This window comes from Phacochoerus africanus, chromosome 10, assembly GCF_016906955.1.
Source record: "Phacochoerus africanus isolate WHEZ1 chromosome 10, ROS_Pafr_v1, whole genome shotgun sequence".
Taxonomy (NCBI): Eukaryota; Metazoa; Chordata; class Mammalia; order Artiodactyla; family Suidae; genus Phacochoerus; species Phacochoerus africanus.
In genome coordinates this window covers 135,477,553-135,495,941 of record NC_062553.1, presented here as the reverse complement: position 1 = coordinate 135,495,941, position 18,389 = coordinate 135,477,553, and the positions used below count along the sequence as shown (strand labels likewise).

Here is an 18,389-nt window from a genome sequence, read left to right as displayed (position 1 = left end):
TTTAAAAGTATGTTTCACTGTTGTCTATTCTCTTTCTGTGCATTTCTAATTTTTCTAATAATTAGAGCGATTAGTATTTTTGTCTACTATATGCTTCTGATTCTACTTTTATAACTACAATTTTAAATAATTTCAGGAGTTCCTGTTGTAGTGCAGCAGAAACGAATCTGACTAGTGTCCATGAGGATGTGGGTTTGATCCCTGGCCTCTCTCAGTGGGTTAAGGATCTGGTGTTGCCATGAGCTGTGGTACAGATCTCAGACGTGGCTCGGATCTGGCGTTGCTGTGGCTGTGGTGTAGGCTGGCAGCTGTAGCTCCAATTCGACCCCCACCCAGGGAACTTCCATACGCCATGGGTGCAGTCCTAAAAAAAAAAAAAAAGAAAAGAAAAAAAAATTCATGTAACACCCTGAACTCTGTTCCTTGACACTGTTAACTACTCCAAACTCCAACAAAATTATCTCGTACAACTTACTGCCTCTCCTGCATCGCCCAGTACGGCCATTAGGAGCATCCTCCTCAGTGCTTACCTTTGTACTGTTAAACACACTCACAACTTCCGCTCACTGATCTGTCAGCTTTAAACGATGTCCTTTGACTCCTGGCCATGAGAGATGAAGCAATCCACAAACTTATTCTACCTCCGATTTTCTTCCTACTCCTCCGTTCTCTAGAGTTTTAAAACTTATTCTTACATCATCAGGTACTTAACACATATGTACTATTTTCTTCCTTCCTTATTCTCACTTTTGTTTTAGTCTCACGTCTATAGTTAAATAAACTCAACGTTCTACTTGCCAGTTTCCTTACTCATCTCTAGGGGATGAAGTTCATCCTCTAATGGTTTCCTCAGACTAAAAATACGCCTCAAGTCTTACATGTTCAAACTGTATATATAACTGAAGAACATTTTACGGTTAACAAAATGAAGGCACAGAAAGATCAAATAATTTGTACATGCTAGCAAGGGTCAGTGCCAAGATCTGAACTCACAAGTTCAGTTCCAGAGTTCAAGCTCTTATTTGTTACTACAAGTTACTACAAGGATCAAATTAAGATTGTGATGAAACTCTATTTAAAAAACAAACAAAAAAGAAATAAGTTCAAGTATTCAATATTTCTTTTCTTCTTACAGCCGCACCTGTGACCCACAGAATTTCACCAGCCAGGGGTCAAACTGGAGCTGCAGCTGCAGTCTACACCACAGCCACTGCAACACCAGATGTGAGCCGCATCTGCAACCTACGTCACAGCTCACGGCAACGCCAGATCCTTAACCCACTGAGCAAGGCCGGGATGGAACCCTCATTCTCACAGAGACAACCCTAGGTCCTTAACCTGCTGAGCCACAAAGGGAACTCCCAAGTATTCTATTTTAATCATAGAAAAGATGTTAATATACAGGAGAAATAAGTAATGGCAAAGAAACTACAATCCATGATGAAATGATAAGAAAAATGTATTTTAGAAACAGTGCTAGGTTAGGCAAAAGTGATCAGGAGGTTGAATCGTAGTTAGAAGCGGGACCTCTGGAGTCCACTCTCCATCTGAATACCGACTGCACTACCTCTGATGCCCTGGACACACTGTTTAACGTCTCTGAGCCCTGGTTCCTACATTTGCAAAATGGGGATAAGTGACTACTACCTCATGCCATGTTGTGAGGTTTTTAGTTTTGGGGTTTTTTGCTTTTTAGGGCTGCACCCGTGGCATATGGCGATTCCCAGGCTAGGGGTCTAACCGGAGCTACAGCTGCCGGTCTACACCACAGCCACAGCAACATGGGATCCGAGCCGTGTCTGTGACCCACACCACAGTTCAGGGCAACGCCAGATCCTTAACCCACTGAGCAAGGCCAGGGATCAAACCCACAACCTCATGGTTCCTAGTTGGATTCATTTCAGCTGGGCCACAACGGGAAAACTCTGGGATGTCGTGAGGTTTAAATGAGGTAATATATTTTACAGAGAGCCAAACACACAGGTTAAAAGTGTTTTAATATGCTAATTACCTTAAAGATTAATATTATGAGATTAATCAAGAAAATCACACATCTATTTTGCTAAGATCATTATAGGGGAAAAAAAGCTCAGTCTTCTAAGAAGTGAAAAAGAGGCCTAATTTCTTTGTATTAAATGCCTCTTTTTCCTTTCAGTCAATTGTCTTTAACAAGAAGTTCAAGTCCCAGCTCCTAGAAACCTGCACTACTGATCCAGTCCACACTCATCTAAAAAATCTCTTAACTGTTTATATTTGTACCATACTTCAAGCATCTTATAATAAAGTGTCTTATTCTATCCTAACAAAACTTTATAACTTTTTTTGTCTTTTTAGGGCTGCACCCGAGCGAGGCATATGGCGATTCCCAGGCTAGGGGTCTAACCGGAGCTACAGCTCTCGGTCTACACCACAACCACAGCAATGTGGGATCCGAGCCGTGTCTGTGACCCATACCACAGTTCAGGGCAACACCAGATCCTTAACCCACTGAGCAAGGCCAGGGATTGAACCCGCAACCTCATGGTTCCTAGGCGGATGCGTTTCCACTGCACCATGACAGGAACTCCAGAAACAATTCTTTTAATAGATATTGTTTACCTATTTTCCACTGCTTGTTTTACCAACTTTTCTGTCATTGTGTCTCAACTCAACAAACAGTGTCTTTTTTTCCGTCAAGTGTTACAACTTTTACCCTTTTTGGACTCAAAACTGCTTACACACTGTGAGGGACACAAAAAGTTTTGTTGACTGATTTTAAATGTGTACATTTAGGGGAACAGAAATAGACTGATGAGCTAGAAAGACCAAATTCAAGTAAAACATTCAATTTTAAAAGTTTTACTGTTTAAAGCATCTTTTCTTCTTTAAAAAAATAGGGGAGGAGCACTTGCTGTGGTGCAACGGATCTGAGGTGTCCTGGGAGCGCTGGGACATGGGTTCGATTCTGCCCGGCACAGTGGGTCAAGGATCCAGCATTGTAGTAGCTGCAGCTTAAGTCATAACTTTGGTTTGGATCTGATCCCTGGCCAGGGAGCTCCATATGCCTTGGGGCGGCCAAAAATGAAAAAAAAAGGAGAAAGTATTGCTGGGGGCAAGAGGTTTTATAAAATGCCTTTAGAATAATTTCTAAAAGTGAAAGCAAAATAGCTACACATACATATTTTAAAAAAATCCAGTAGAATAGAATTACAGTATCTCTATGAGCAAAGGTACAACCAGGGCTACCTAACTCATAAACACATAGTTAATCTGTAACATTTACTGAAAGAAAAAGAGACAAGTTCACAAGAACATAAAATGGTTAGGTGGGAATTCAAAGCATTATAAAATCTATTTCTTGGCCCTAGTACCCAGTGTTCCACCAGAAGCAGTTTCACTTCCTAACCTGTACTAAAGATAAGGCTTCAATACCACTGTCTAAAAAAAAAAAAAAAAAAATCACTATACAATAATGGCATAGAACTACATTAGATGGCCTGAACTAATTAAATAAGAATACCACAATTTGGAGTTCCCGTCGTGGCACAGTGGTTAACGAATCCGACTAGGAACCATGAGGTTGTGGGTTCGGTCCCTGCCCTTGCTCAGTGGGTTAACGATCCGGCGTTGCCATGAGCTGTGGTGTAGGTTGCAGATGCGGCTCGGATCCAGCGTTGCTGTGGCTCTGGCGGGTGGCTACAGCGCCGATTCGACCCCTAGCCTGGGAACCTCCGTATGCCGCAGGAGCGGCCCAAGAAATGGCAAAAAGACAAAAAAAAAAAAAAGAATACCACAATTTATCTGTTATAATTAAAACGATCTGGAATACTATGGAATCACAGCTTCCTCTGGATGCATGTGTATTTCCTCCTTTCAGAAATGATCATTTAGTTTGAAGTAATTTTCTTGAAAATATGACGTCAAATTAAACTATGTGTATTTTCCAAGTGACACTTGCTTTAAAAACTGTGTAATTTTTTTCAATATTATATATGATAAGAATTCACACCATGTCGATGTGTCTCCTTCACGACTGTTTTACACAGAACAGAGTCATCCTGAAAACACTGAAAGAAGATGACAAGGACAATGGCTTGTTCGCACAGGCTACCCTCAAGATGGCATCTACCGCGCGGCAATTAGAAGCACGCAGACTAGGGCTGACATTCGCAGTTTGGATCCAGCTCCACCACAGCCCACCTCTGACTTCAGGCATGTCCTGTCTAGGTGTCTCTTGGCTACCCACTTGGCCAAATAACTTTTTAGTATCTACACCACAGGGTGGTTGTGAGAGTTCACGGAGCACTTACAACAGTGCCTGGCACACAGTAAATAAATGCTGGTAAATGGCAGCTGATACAAAAGTCACAATTGAAAATGTTTACCGGAAGGAATCTTCATAAGAATACATCTATTAAAGAAGTTTTATGTTGCAGACTACAGCTTTGATTTATTCATCCAAGTCTCTCTCCAGAGCAATTGTGTGCAGCTACGTGGAAACTTTTTTCTTTCTCCACTTCCTAAATGCTAAGTTGTAAAGCAACACTAAAACTCAATAGTACCATTCTCTAAAAAACACCAACCTTACAATATTACATATAAAGCTGACCTGAACTTCAGAAAATAAAAAATGAAAGAGGTAACAGAATTGAGAACTTTGATCCTCCCAAAGCAGGAACACAATCCCTAGCTGCATCTGTCTTTAGTAAAAATTCCATCTTGGGTGGGCAAAATATCTCATTACAGGTGAGCACATTTGTTCCAGAGGATTTATTTAATGTTATGGATGCTCTAGGTTCATCTCAACCAAAACCAAATCAAAGAAGCAACTATTGCAATGGTCACTGAACTAAAAGGTGTCATACTTACCTGCAGTCCAATAAACAAAATTTTCAGAGCTGAAATTAATGTACTTATGAATGGCAACATTTCTAAAAACAAGGTAAAAGTCAACTTAATATCACCTTAGAAGTGTCTTTAATTTGAGATTTGTAAACCTCATGAAATTACACAGAAAATCCTGTATGTGTGTGTATGTGCATTTTTCTACAAATATGATCCCATGCTTTCATCAGACCCTCAAATGGAGTGGAATCCCAATTAAGAATGACTGCTCTTTATAGTTTACAAATTTCTTTCTGTTCTGATGTTATCAGTTTCAGAAAAGACCTCGCTTACATAAAATTAAGCAGTATAATTTTAAATTCATTCCAAATCTCCCAATTCCTAAATAAACTCAGATGTGTATAACATAAATTCACAATTACAAAATCACTTCAAGTTATCCAAAAGTTCTTATTGTCTATAAAGCTTTCCCAGAGCTGTAATTAAGGAGCAGTAGAAACCAGGCGCACAGAAGAACCCCTAAGAAAAACTAAGTACACTTGAGCCAAACTCTAGAACAATCCGAATGTACAGAGAACAGGAGATAGTGTGAGACAAGGGCGAGGCTCTCATTATTGATTAACGAGAGTAATAGTTACCTACAGATCAATCAAATGTCAGTTTTCCGTGGTTAGAAAAGACAGGAAGGATTTGTCACAGACTCCATCACTGCAAGTTCAGAAAGACCTAGCTACAACCAGTTCCTTGAGCTCACAGAAATGTTCTAATGCCCGCAAACCCAGGCAATATTTTTACACCTGCCTCGTAATTTAACCTCTTACAGTGCAAACTTATTAGCAAAAACATACTTAACGAAACTTGCTTCGAGGGATAGGCTGCGCCTGGTGACCACCGCCGTTAAAAGAATCCAATTCTGGCTAAATGACAGCAGACTACGAACCTTTAAATCAGGCAACAGTACAAATACTAACAAAAAATCCCAACCAAACTAAAGCGATCCTGAGGACTGTTTCCGTCCCTCGCCCTTGGGGACCGCACCTCTTTGTGCGCAATGCTCTGAAGGTCTCCTAAGCCCAGACGCCAGCTACGGCCCCGGCAGGACACCAGGTCGCAAGCCTCAGAGGCGCTCCTGCTCCGCGGAGGAAACGTCGGCGGATGCGGACCTGCGCGATCCCCGAAGCAGCGGTGACGCCAGGCGTTGTCCCGCCGGGCCCGAAACGAAGCCCGGGCGCGCCGCCACCAGAGACCGGGCCGCAGGCTGGCGGGGACCAGCGGAGACCCAGACCGGGACCCCAGCTTCGGCCCGGGCTCTCCCCGAAGGCCCGCAAAGAGGACAGGAGGGGAAAGGAGGACAGACCTGGCGGGGACCCCCGGCGACGGGCTCCTGCGTTACCGCGGCGCCGCTCCGGCTCTCCCAGCATTCGCCGCCGCCCCTCCTCCCGGCCAGGGCCACCTCCACGTTCCGCTCCAACGTGGCAGCCGCAGCCCCGCCCAGCCGGCTGGCCAGCGCTTCCGGGAGCGGCGCTCAGCCAGCCCGGGCACTTCCGGGAGCGGCGCCTCGCCCCGCCCACCGCGGCGCGCAGCCAGCCCGGGCACTTCCGGGAGCGACGCCTCGCCCCGCCCACCGCGGCGCGGGGCCCGCCGGGTTACTTCCGGGAACGGCGGCTAGTCGGCAGAGGGCCGTCTGCTCTCCCCGGACGTACGTTTCCTTCGGAGGCTCAAGGACCCAGCTCTGCGGGGCGCCCTGCGGTGGCCAGCCCAAACGAAGAAGAAAAGGCCTGTTGGGAGGAGCTGTCTGGCGGAAGGACGGCGGCGGCCTGCAGGAACGCCACGTAGCACTGGACCTGGGACGTCAGCAGCCCCGGCGACACTGCCCCCGCGACCAACCACCGAAAACCGGGCTGCTAGGGCCTCCTTGCAGGAACTGTGATCTGAATGAACCAGCTGCTTACTTCTACGACGTTGCTTACTGAGAATTTCTTTAAAACCAGAGGCTCTGGTCATACCCAAAGGCTATGGTGGACATACTTGGTTTTCTTTTTACAGCCAAACCTCCGGGATATGGCAGTTCCTGGGACTAGGAGTCTAGTCGGAACTGCAACTCCCGGCCTACGACGCCACAGCAACGCTGGATCCTTAACCCGCCTAGCGGGGCCAGGGATCTAACTCGAATCCTCTCGGACACTGTCGGGTTAACCCGTTGAGCCACCAGGGGAACTCCCTGTTGGGGACATTCTTGATCTGTTATTCCTAGTGGAGTAAATAAGGTATTCCAGGTTAGTATGCTGGGGTACTAGTTAAGATCTTTTAGTATTTGCCCTCAGTCTCTGTATGTAATTTTACTAGTTTCACCAGAGCCTGGCATCTAAGGAGTGCGTTGCCTGGACGTTGTTTCTAGTTTAGGGAGTAGTTGTTTCACAGTGAATAAAGCCAGAGGGTTATCACTTGTTAAAAGTACCTGAACGGGGACAGTTCTCTTCCCATTACACCAGTCAATTGTCTTTTCTTCTAAACGCCTTCACTGGAAATAATGTTTCTTTCTTGCACACGTAAACGGCAAACACTCCTAAAGGAGCAGGCACATTTTTGTACACACTACACCCTTTTAGCGTCTTACACTTCCAGTTCCACTTAAAAAGCAAATTTAGTTCTGTAAGGCTGAAGTAGACTTCAAGAGGCTTAGGATACAGTAGCTAATTGCTAAAAAGCCTTCCATTTTTACCGATCGCTGAAAGGACCTAAAGATCCGATAAAAATCTCCAACTTAAAAGTGGGACCATCATCTGAGTCGGACGAGAACATTGAACTTCCACTTCCCCATCCCCTCCCCCTCAACTACCTGAAAGTGTGCAATGGTATGGAAAAAGGGTTTACACAAACAACTTTCCCAAAACTCGATGATGCAAGCAGAGGTTATTTTGGTATCATTTAATACAATCTTACAGTTCAGCTACATTCCCAAAACTCGATGATGCAAGCAGAGGTTATTTTGGTATCATTTAATACAATCTTACAGTTCAGCTACATGTTCCTATGGCAGAAATTCAACTACAAACCTCCACACCCCACCCCCTTTTGTAGGCCCTGCCAGCTAAGAATGGCAAAAAAAAGTTTCAAGGGAAAATTATGTGAAATTCAAATTTTTGTGTCCATAAAGTTTTATTGGAACAGCCATGCTTGATGGTTTGTTATTGTCCATGGCTGTTTTGTGCCACAAGAGCAAAGCTGAATAGTTGCTACACAGACCACGTGGCCTGTAAAGGGTAAAATATTTTTACTATATGGCTCTTAAAGGTAAATGTTGCCAACCCTTATTCTATTAGACAGGATTTTGTCTACAAATGGATTCATGCTCAAAGTCCGAATGACACAATCAGTATTTTAAGGAGTTCCCATTGTGGCTCAGTGGTAACAAACCCAACTAGGACCCATGAGGACACAGGTTCAGTCCCTGGCCTTACCCAGTGGGTTAAGAATCCATCATTGCCGGAGTTCCCGTCGTGGCGCAGTGGTTAACGAATCCGACTAGGAACCATGAGGTTTCAGGTTCAATCCCTGACCTTGCTCAGTGGGTTAAGGATCCAGAGTTGTCATGAGCTGTGGTGTAGGTTGCAGACGAGGCTCGGACCCCTAGCCTGGGAACCCCATGTGCCACGGGAGCGACCAAGAAGTGGCAAAAAAAAAAAAAAAGAATCCAGCATTGCTGTGGTATAGGCCAGCAGCTGCAGCAGCCATTCGACCCCTAGCCTGGGAACCTCCATATGCTACAGGTGCTGCCCTAAAAATACAAAAAAAAAACCCTATGGCTGTTCTGTGACCTTAAAATTTGCCAAAACATTAAAAACCCCTCTTGATGTTGGTTATAAATGTAATATAGTAAAGTCATTTAAAACACTAGAAACATTGAAACTGTTTTCTTTATAAAAAATAGTTTGAAAAGTGCTTGCCTTCTACTCATCTTACAACTTAATGAGCATCTTGTCTATGCCTTCGTAAATTGCCATCCTCCTTTCTAAGTCTGAATCACCTTCCAAAATTTGTCCTCTGTGCTGTCAATACCACGATGGATGTGTGCAGAGCTCCTTCAGCCTAGGTCTGTCAACACCATCACTTCCTGAGATGCACTCATGCTTTACAACCGTTCTTCACTTAGAACTTCACCGTAAGTTCTGCTTCCCACATGTCTAGAACTGTTCCTTGAATGGCAGCAGTGTCACCATTCCCATGGTCATCATTACCTTCCTTAATTCCATTTACATTCCATCCGAATCTCGAAGTTTTTTGCAGTCGTCTCTCACTACTGTGCAAAATGAGGAATGCCTGTAATTCTTGGAATCTGGGTGCAAATTTCACAGTAGCATCCTTATTTGATTGAGCTTGTAGCTTCACCAGATAGCTTAATATTAATCAATTCATGTTAACTTCTAAAATGAAACCAACCTTTACTGGTACTAAAAAGATGTCCTTGTAATTAGCGTTTTCCTTACATGTAGCAACTAACTTCAGTGCCTAAGTGAATGGGATTTGTTTTTAATTACAGTCCTTAATCCAAAGTAGAAATAAAGGCTCCATTTCAACCATAAGCAGCTTTCCTAGTGGAATTTAAACTACAAGATGTTGAAACACCCCCCCTTTTTTTTTTGGCCACCCCAAGGAATATGGAGCTCCCAGGCCAGGGATCAGATCCAAGCCGTAGTTACAACCAAAGCTGCAGCTGTGGCAACACTGGATCCTCAACCCACCGTGCCAGGAACCAAACCTGCGTCCCAGCACTCCCCAAGAGGCTGCTGATCCTTTTGCACCACAGCAGGAACTCATCAGACTTTTAAATACGGTTTGTACTGTAGCGTCATGTAGGCCCAGGTCTTGTCCTATTTTTTACTTTGTTGTGACCATTTTCAAATCTTCTAACCACATCTAATTTCATTTCCAGTGTTAGCACTTTTCATTTCTTTGCTGTCGTATCTGTTAACCAATTCCCTCTTCTGATGATCCATTTTTGTAAAATGTTGCATGGGAGACAAGGAAGAACACAGCTTTACCATCTGCAGCTAATGGATGTTTTCAATCACCAAGAATCTGAAAGAAGTGATGTGTTTTTTATTACAGTCCTCAATCCGAAGTAGATTCACGAGGCACATCTTTTATTTGCATAATGATTCTGGAATAAAGAGCTAGCAGCAACGTTTACGGAATAATTCAGTTAGTACTGTGACTAAAAGTTCAGTCTCGTTGGGGGACAGGTATTGTCTACAGTGTGAAAACTGATATTCAGGCATATGTTGAAATGGTGCAGAGGACGGACTACCTATATCAAAAAAGAAAAACTAGCATTAGTTCGCAAAATAGTCAACTTTTATTCCAATTCAGTTAACTACTAGCCAAGCCAAACCCGTCAAAAACTGAAGCTTTCTTCAAAAGAATGTTAACTCCAAGACTCTAAATCACTCATTGGAGCTAGAAGAATGTGTAGATAATGTAACACAGAATTCTTCAAATTAGGATCTGCAGACAGTCCAAAGGCATCCTTTTGAGAATTAGCCCCTCTCGTCATTTCAATAATCCTGAAGTCTGCAAAAGAGTGAAAGTTCTGGACAACCACATTTTTGTATGTATGTGAAACTGTAATCATGACAAGGCACCAGACTGTGTGTAAAATACATTGGACAGCAAGATAACACTATGTTTGCTGCTGTAAAACAGTGACATCCATCCCATTAATGTTTAAATTTCATTTTCAGGAGTTCCCATCATGGCGCAGTGGTTAACGAATCCACTAGGAACCATGAGGTTGCGGGTTCGACCCCTGGCCTCACTCAGTGGGTTAAGATCCGGCATTGCCCTAAGCTGTGGTGTAGGTCGCAGACACGGTTTGGATCCTGCGTTGCTGTGGCTGTGGTGTAGGCCGGCGGCTACAGCTCTGATTTGACCCCTAACCTGGGTCAAATGCCTCCATATGCCTTGGGTGCAGCCCTAGAAAAGACAAAAAGAAAAAAAAAATTTTGTTTTCAAGTGCATTTATTTTGTAAGCGTTTTCATTAAGGGTCACAAACACAGTTTATATCAACCTACGTTTATAGAAATTTTAAGAAACAAAATTAATTTAAATAGACATTGAATATTTAAAAGAATCCCCCTCCTTACATTCCTCAAATTTGAGAAACACCGCAAGATAACATGCTTAATTAAGGACAGGTTAATCTGGTATTAGATTCAAGATTCTCAGCTTCTGACCTGTCTACTGTTCCTGAACAAAGCTTAAGTTATAGGGTGGTCATCCCCTGGCACACTAATATCCAATAATTCATCAAATTTAAACCGAGAACACATGGTTGCTAAGAATTTCAGGACTTGAAAGAACTCTATCACTATTTTTAAGAAAAAATGACTATCAAGGGTCAAAGTCCAGCTTCCCATCCACCCAAATGCCTATCCTGAACCAAATCTATTGATTTGGAAAATTATCTTTGAAATCCTATTTGTTGTCTTTGATAGGTGAAAAAATAAGGAAAAATTTTAATTGAATACAATATCCACATTGCTCAAATGTCTTTTTGCTCAAATTTGATTTTTTTGGCTTTTGTCAAAACTAAAACATTTATAAACCTCTTACCTTATTATATAAATCTCTGAATTCTTGATAAATCTGATAAATGGTGTCCTTAGAGAACAACACCCTTCGATTTGTTTCTAAAATGGAAAACAGTCACAGGCAAATCAATAGACAAAACCCACATCATATCCCTAAGCCTCACGATTTTCTTTTCGTGATGTCCTCATCCACATACATTAATCACAACAAATCATGATGTGAACAGCAGTGGAAAAGTTTAATCATTGGACATTTATGCTTTTTATTTTCAATTTAAGTTCTAGTCCTAAAGTTTTTATTGCTTTGCTTCCTTTAAAAAATACATAATAAAGGCACATGTCTCTAGTTTTCAATTCTCTCATATAAAACAGATAAGCTCTCCAATTTTACTGCAATTAGAGAAAACGCATAACAAAGATAATTTTAAGCATATCATTTATCTACTTTACCTTCTGCTAACTTGGAGGTGTCGTCTTTTCAACATCAAGCCTGACATGGGATGGGCAACCACGCCTTAATACACTTCAAAGCTGGTTATGCTTTATATGCTGTTTCTGTTGTTAGACAAGGTTTCCAATGATCAGAAGCACTAAAAATTTAAAAGAAAAGAGGGTGAGTCATCTCTGCTAATAAAGAACTTTTAAGCAGTGGTAATGGGCAAAGACACAAAAGATAACAAATCTCAGGCATTGATTAGAATTCTGCCAATTCAGAACACACTGACTGCTTGACAAGGTCTGTATTTTGCTCATTAAGAGGGACAGAAGCCTGGGGGGTGGGGGGGCAGCAAAAAGAAAAGGAGGTATACTCACCACACTGGATAACATTCAAGCTTTGGGGGGAAAGGGCAACCTCCTCTAACTCTGCTGCTGTGTATTTGCATCTTTACTCCATGTTATATCAAATACCTGTGTAACTGCCAATAAGGAATTAGACTACATTCCTTGAAAAATTCTCAACAGAAATTTCAACTTTTCTAAGTCAACCTGCACCCCGAGCAAAATAACAGGGAAGGGACAGAAAATTTCTATCTATAGTCTCGTTCCAACCAACCTCTTAGCAGCCATCACCTAGGAAAGGGGAAATGGGTCCAAGAAAAATCTCATTTAATCAAGGTAGAGTGTCCTGACTATAAAATGAACTTTCTCATAGACTCCTTAGAAACTCTCCAGAAAGAGCGTAGCACTGCCTAAGTACTTTATGTACACATAGCAAGAAACCATGCATCTTAGAAAAGAGAGCACTTATTTGAAGCCGTGTGCTCTCATACTTCTAGTCCTCCCATTTGAGGGCCCGATGTTACACCTCTTGACTTACTAAACTGAGACAGTTGAAGTTTAACTAAAGCCTGGTCGTCAACCTCCGAGATGCCCCCAGTGACCCTCGCCTCCGGGTAGTCACCCTGTGTACCGTGCCCACCTGCACTACAGGAGGGCCAACAGAAGAGGGCAGAAGTGATGTCCCGTCACTTCTAATAAGACTATCGGAAAAACAGGCGTCCATCTCAGCCTTTCTCTCCGGGACCACTCCCTCGGGGGAGAGCCAGCTGTCCTGTGAGGACACTCAGGCAGCCCACGGAGAGGGTCCCACAGCGAAGAAGAACTGAGGTCTTCGGCCAACAGCCGTGTGGGAACGGAGGCTCGCCAACTGAGACAGTTGGGAAGCTGAGGTCCTTCCCCCTTCCTCCTCGCCCTCCTCCCCAATAAGTGTTTGCTGTCCTAAACTGCCAAGTTTTGGGTACTTTGTTACACAGCAATAAATAACTAACCCAGAAAGTCACAGTCCATATCCAAAAAATGTACAACTTACGAATCAGCTGAAAAGGTCTAAAATTCTCGGGAAAAGATCAGATTCAGAGCTGTCTTTATATTAGTCACCCAAAATTTCAAGACCCCAAGGCTTTCCAAAACAAACAAACAAACAAAAAACAAAACAAAAACCCAGAGAACTGAAAGGATGAAAAATGCAGCAAGAATATAAGTCAGTTACTAGAAATACATTTTATCACATCAGGATGACAAATGTTCCTGTAAAACTTGCTAAAAAGCTGACAAAGGAGTTCCCATTGTGGCTCAGCAGAAACAAATCTGACTAGCATCCATGAGGATGAAGGTTCGATCCCTGGCCTCGCTTAGTGGGTTAAGGATCCGGCGTTGCTGGGAGCTGTGGTGTAGGTTGCAGACACGGCTCAGATCTCACATTGCTGTGGCTGTGATGTAGGCTGGCAGCTGTACATCCGATTTGACCCCTAACCTGGGAACTTCCTCATGTCCACATGGCGCAGGTGAGGCCCTCAAAAGACCAAAAAAAAACCAATGAAAAGCTGAGAAAAAGGTAGGTGTTCAATAAGGATGAGACCAGTCCTAGAAGGTAAAAAAACCTATTTGTTTTCATAGAGTTGTTGAGAGAAATAAGCAGTATTTAAAACAAAAACAGAGAACTATGTGTGTGTGAGAGAGACAAATTAATGAGATTCTATACCATAAAATAGGACATGAGATTTCACTCAAGCCTTTATAAATCCATTTTTCAACTTGAACAACCCTCCCCTCTTCCAACTCACTGTTTTTATTCCAGGAATACTTAATACATTAAAAAATTATATACCACCTCACCTGCATAGTTCTAGTAATTATCTTCCAAGACCCAGGAATCTTTTTTCAACATCTCCAAGAATATAATTCCTAAAAAGAGAGATTTTAAATTATTTTCTGCACTGGTCAATGCCTTTTACAACGAACATCTTCAATCCAGGTTACATATCCTCATTTACATATTCAGTAATCACAACAGTTCATTATGTGAACAGCAGTGAGACGATTTAATCATTGGATATGAAGTTATCAGAGGAAGCAAAGATGTAATCAAACGATTGAGAACAATTTAATTTGTCACCATAAGACAATTTAAAATATAGCAGCAAAAAGCATGTACAACTTATAAGGAAATGTAAAAACACATAAACACAACTCAAAAACAATGATTCCCTTTAGAAGGGATTGCATACTTCCCCATCCAGAAGTACACTTAACACCCCGAGCAGCGACCCCTTGTGGCTTCTGTAAAGTGAGTTGGTTATTTTCATCTAGCGGGTCTACATTTAAGTAAATCTGTCCTGCAGCAGAGCAGTTTTCTGTACCTCATCTGTAATTAATAATTAGAAGAATACTGTCAGAATAAAGCGAGAGCCACAGAATCAGGAATCAATTCAGAATAAAAGGAAAAAAGTCCTCTTTGTACTCTGATGCTGAATTGGCAGCAGCAAGAATAGGTTCAGCCTTTTCTTTTTTCTTAAACGGCCGCACCTGCAACATATGGAAGTTCTCAGGCTCGGGATCTAATCGGTGCTGCAGCCGAGGCCACTACAACCCAGGATCCTAGCAGCATCTGCAACCTTCACCGCAGCTTACAGCCACGCCAGATCCTTAACCCACTGAGTGAAGCCAGGGATTGAACCAGCATCCTCAGAGACAACATAACTGGCTGAGAACCACCAAGGGAACGCCTCAGCTCTATCTTAAAACGAAAAGCGAGGGCCTGCACCAGGAGCTCCCTCCTGAGCAACACCCACCTCCTCCTGCTCCCCAGGTTCACAGCAGGTTACATTACCTCTGAGTCCGTCTAACAGCAGCCCATTCACCCAAAGCTCTCCTTCCATCTGTAACGTCCAGCAGCCCCCAACCTTGCTCTTTCAATACATCTTACTGTTAAATGGAGACTTTAAGTCTCCTCTTAAAGTTACCTTTTTAATGGGTTGGGAGGGCATAAGAGTACCTCCCAGGTACAGATTATCCGAGCCCATGAGTTTTGAGTAGTCAACCCTAAGCCTATTCTTCCCGTTAAGTCCTGCTTCTTTCAAACGCACAATTTTCCTGAGCATGAGAGTTTTTTTTTCACAAACACAAGTGGGATCATAGCAGAAACACAGGTATGTCTATTTGTGTACCAGGGACTGGAAAGACAAATTCGTCTTACACAGCCTCTTCACTCAAAGATTATCCTCTAGCAAGCTCCTCACAAACTCTGAATCCTTAAAAAGGGAAAACCACCACGACGATACCACTTCATATCCAAGAACGTGTGGAGAAACTGCAACCCTCACCCATCGCTAGCGGGAATGTAAAATGGTACAGCCACTTTGGAGAAAAATTTGGCCTTTCCCCAATAGGTTAAACAGAAGAGTTAACTTGTGACCCAGCAATTCCACCCCTAGGTATACACTCGAGGAATGAAAGCATATGCCCACACACAAGCCTATGCACTAATGTTCACAGCAGTATTGTTCATAACAGCCCCCCCCCAAGAAACTCAAATGTCCATCAACTGATGAATGGATAAATAAAATGTGGTGCATCAACAAAATAGAATCTTTTTTGGCAATGAAAAGAAATTAAGTACTGATACTACAAAAATAAATCTTAAAAATATTCCAATGAGAGAAGCCAGGCATGAGAAATCACACATTAATTTGATTCCATTTACATGCGGTATCCCGAATAAGCAACTCCACACAAAGATCAGCAGTTTCCCGGGGCTGTGGGAGGGCGAATACAAGGAGTGACAGCTAATGTGTTCTAAAATTGATTGTGCTGGTGTCTGCACAGCTCAAGAATACACTAAACACCATCGAACTGTGCGCTGGGTTAACTGTATGGAGCATGTGTTACAGCTTTACCTACACCCCTCCCCCAAAGAAGGCAACCAATTTTTAACTGAAAACTTATTTATATTTCCATTTAGCCTCATTCAGGCCTTATTTCGTTGAGTGATAGAAAAGTTTCTAGAGTTCCCTTTGTGGCTCAGTGGGTTAAGAACCCAAAGAGCATCCAAGAGATGTGGGTTGGTCCCTGGCCTGGCTCAGTGGGTTAAGGATCTGGTACTGCTGCAAGCTGCAGTGTACAATGCAGATGTGACTCAGATCTAGGTTGCGGTGGCTGTGGGGTAGACCAGCAGCTACAACTCTCATTCAACCCCTGGCCTGGGAACTTCCATATGCTGCAGGTTTGGCCCTAAATAAAAGTTTCTAACAGTCTAAACCACTGACGGTGATTTAAATCCAGGTCCTACCCTTAGCACAGCCCGCAGCCAAGTAAACCCCATGAACCAATTTCCCCCAAATTCATGGACTATCTCAGGCTTTATAACTTTTAACGAAAATACATGAGCAAAAATTACGTTAATTGCGTTCAAGTAAGATATAAGCGTATGATAAAGGAAAGCAATTGTAAGTAATACCTTGAGATGAATCTTTCTGGCTAGACTCTGGATAAAGCAAACAAAAAAGGGAAAAAGAACAATCTTCCTTGGAAGTGCTAGACTCATTCTTGCCAGCTAGAGACAGAAATGAACAAATTACAAACATTTCTGTTCTCTATGATGGGCCTCCAACGTTAGGCAGGAACGATACCACTTAATATGCTAAGGACCTCTTTAAAGATGCAAAAGAGAAACTAGGCCCTACTTGGCCCCACTTTGTTTCTTCTATGAGACCTGAAACCTCATACCGTATCCACGAAGAGCTTGACAAAGACGTCCTTCTATGCAAGATCGTCTCACTCCTGAAAGCCATCCACATCCCAACCAAAACCATTCCATTGCCCCTGTCGGTAAGGCTACTGACGAGTCCCCACTTAGTGCGTTTCCCCGAGAGTCCCCTTCTTACCTCCTTAATTCCCCCACTGGGGCACAAGCTCTTGCAGAAAAGGGTTCGTTGAATTAAAAGTCAACTTATCTTCATGTGAGATTCTCATTCAAGCTCCTCCGAGGACACACACCTACGGTCAACCGTACCATTGTCTCCGCATCAAGGAACTACAAAATACAATGCAAAGAAATGCCATGCGTCTCAGCAAATAATTCACTTGGGGTCCAATTTTGTCTTCTACATTGCTAGGGCGCCGCGTTTACCCCCTCCATCACACCCTCCAGCCACTTTCAGAGCTCGCACCCGGAGACCCATTGGTACGCCTGATTCGCTTCAACTTTGGTCCTGCCTCTCCCCTTCGCATGCTCCCTCTGGGCCTCACAAGAAGCGCGATGGCAATGGATTTAGTCAGAGCGGATGAAAAGGAATCCATGGCAGTTGCTTCCACTAACCACCCTCGACCAGCGAGGGAGGGGCGGCCCAATGGCGTCGTAATCGTTCTGGTCTTTCTGATTGGCTGCTGGGACAAAACGTGGCCTGCGATTGGCCACGGCGGCAGGCGCAGCGCCCCCCGAAAAGAAAGGTGGGCGTCTTGTGCCTTAAGATCCCGCCTTTCCAATAAATAAAGGTCGTAGGCGCCCAGTCAGCGGGCGGAGCTAACTTTGTAGCGTTTCATGCCGTCGAAGGAGCACCGACCGTGGAGCGCCACCTAACAAGAAGATGACCCGAAGTTGCTCGGCAGTGGGCTGCAGCACCCGGGACACCGTGCTGAGCCGCGAGCGGGGCCTCTCCTTCCACCAGTGCGTGAGAGCAGCCGCCGCGCTAACTCCCAGCACGGCCGGCGGGCTGCAGGCCGGGGGCGGGGCCGGGCGGCGCGTCACCCGCGACGTGGCGCGACGTGCGTAGCGTGGGATTGGGCGGAGGGACTGGGCAACCTTGAGAGCCAAGGGCCTTCACCTTGCGGCTCGGTGCCTTTGGCGGCTTTGCATTCTCATGGCTTACCGCTGCCCGACAGCGTTTAGCACGAGTTAAAGGAGTCTTGCTTCCTGTCGGTGTCTTACTGCAGGGGAAGGGAATGCAGTTTAGAAGCGCCGTTGAAGGCATGAGCTTTCATCGATAGGGCTTGCCCGGGCGATGTGTGCAGATCAGTTTTGTTAGTGAACTGAACTCGAGTTCGCTCTCCCACCGCGCTGCAAAGCCAGTTTACTGACCAGGTTGTGGTTCAGCGTTAATTGCACAGTGCCAAGCAAGGAGAACCGGGGTCCATGCTCAAAAGACCTAAGTTCCTCGATGGGCTTGTAGGGTTTTGAAAAGCAGTCTTGGGGTAAA

General features: G+C 43.8%; 1 protein-coding gene and 1 long non-coding RNA gene across 51 annotated transcripts in view; both read right to left on the bottom strand.

Annotated features, from left to right (window-relative positions):
• SEC31A (SEC31 homolog A, COPII coat complex component) overlaps positions 1-6,319 on the bottom strand; it is a 63,215-nt gene extending 56,896 nt beyond the window's left edge. For 27 of the 46 annotated variants that reach the window (XM_047799062.1, XM_047799065.1, XM_047799066.1 and 24 more), the window contains exon 1: positions 6,182-6,319. The gene's annotated coding sequence lies outside the window, so the exon portion shown is untranslated. Of the gene's footprint in view, positions 1-5,862; positions 5,987-6,181 lie in introns of those variants that run through there. The other 19 variants (XM_047799061.1, XM_047799068.1, XM_047799072.1 and 16 more) reach the window with 2 other exon arrangements.
• Positions 6,320-8,723: 2,404 nt separating this feature from the next.
• On the bottom strand, positions 8,724-17,746 carry LOC125137992 (uncharacterized). Of its 5 annotated transcripts, none has more exons than XR_007137557.1 (7): positions 17,364-17,746; positions 16,652-17,227; positions 14,424-14,560; positions 14,032-14,100; positions 11,866-12,005; positions 11,438-11,514; positions 8,724-10,132 (listed from the first exon to the last, which is right to left on the bottom strand). It is a non-coding gene; the product is annotated as an uncharacterized LOC125137992 (long non-coding RNA). The 5 variants fall into 5 exon arrangements; XR_007137556.1 differs by having other exon boundaries at positions 17,079-17,227; positions 17,364-17,742; XR_007137558.1 differs by lacking the exon at positions 14,424-14,560 and adding an exon at positions 12,229-12,332 and having other exon boundaries at positions 17,079-17,227; positions 17,364-17,741.
• Positions 17,747-18,389: the final 643 nt, after the last annotated feature.